Here is a 1,574-nt window from a genome sequence, read left to right on the forward strand (position 1 = left end):
AACAACAAATGATGATTGAACAGCATTATGATAATACTAATAATGAAGTGGTTTAAAAGCATAAGGACAATATTCAAGTGATTCAAAAGCATAAGGATAATAATAATAATAATCGTGGTTTAAAAGCATAATAACAATAATCGTGGTTTAAAAGCATAATAATAACAATAATTGCGTGATTATTATCAATTATCAATTATTGATCAGGCTATCAATAATTGATAATACTATCAATACTAATACTATCAATACTAACAATAATCAAGGAATTTAAAAGCATAATAGCAATAACAATAAACAAGGGACTTAAATGCATGATAGAGATAACACATGAAGTGATTCAAAACCATGATAATAAAGTGATTCAAAAGCATAAGGATAATGATAACAATAATCGTGGTTTAAAAGCATAACAATAATGACGTGATTTAAAAGCATAATGATAACACTAACAATAATCAAGGAATTTAAAAGCACGATAGCAATAGCAATAATCAAGGGACTTAAACACATGACAGAGATAACAATAATGAAGTGATTTAAAAGCATAAGGATAATGATAACAACAGTCAAGTGATTTAAAAGCATAACGATAACAATAATGAAGTGACTTAAAAGCATGATGATAATAACAATAATCTACTCCCCCACCCCATAAAATAATTTGTTTCTCACAATTTTCCCTTCATTTTCTCTTTCGCTTTCATCCACAATGCATGCACAGCAATGGAGTGGCTGGGAGGTTACCACTGTTCAGTTGCTGTTTGTGAAAAGAACAACTTTTCTAAACACTATAAAGGATAAGGAAAATGAGCACCCACCTTGCGGGGGATAAAGTGTAAACCGGGGAAGACAATGGCAGAACACAGCATTAACAAAGTCTGCCTAATCAGCATCTAGATGTGGCGTCACCCCATGTGTCCGTAAGGCCCAAGTGCTTGCACCTATGAAGAATCACATCCCCAGATAAATTCCCATGTGACACTGAACTTTCCAGCATCGGGGTTGTCAGGTACCCAGCACCCCAAAAGCCACCCAGTGGAACCAGCAATTATCACACTTGCAGAAAAGTACACCGTGCTCAGATTTTTGTTACAAAAAATTGCAAAACTCAAAAGCAATATCTTTGTGTGCAACATCCCAATCCAATAACGAAAATAGGTGGGACCCAAAAACTGAATTGAATTGTGGACCTGGGGGTGACGTGAGCACTCCATTTCTGTTTTAAGCCTGTCATGTCTTCCGGTGTAACAGACGCACTGTGTCACAGACTTCCCTCTGTGATACACCTCTGAAGATGCCAGCCACAGATGCAGGCGAAATGTTAGGAACAAGATCCACCAGACCACGGCCACACAGCCCGGAAAACCCACCAGAACCAGTTGAATCTGGACGTGAAAGCCTTCGACAATACATAGCTGTTGCGATTCAGTATTGTGGAATCCAGGTTGTTTTGACCCAGGGAAGGTTGCAAATTATTTCTCCACCTTTGCAATCCCCAGTGCCAAGAAAACACTACACTCCCAAGTGGTTGAAAACCAATCTACGCAGAGACAATGAAACCCGAGACAGAA

Source organism: Sphaerodactylus townsendi, linkage group LG17, assembly GCF_021028975.2.
Source record: "Sphaerodactylus townsendi isolate TG3544 linkage group LG17, MPM_Stown_v2.3, whole genome shotgun sequence".
NCBI classification, from domain to species: Eukaryota; Metazoa; Chordata; class Lepidosauria; order Squamata; family Sphaerodactylidae; genus Sphaerodactylus; species Sphaerodactylus townsendi.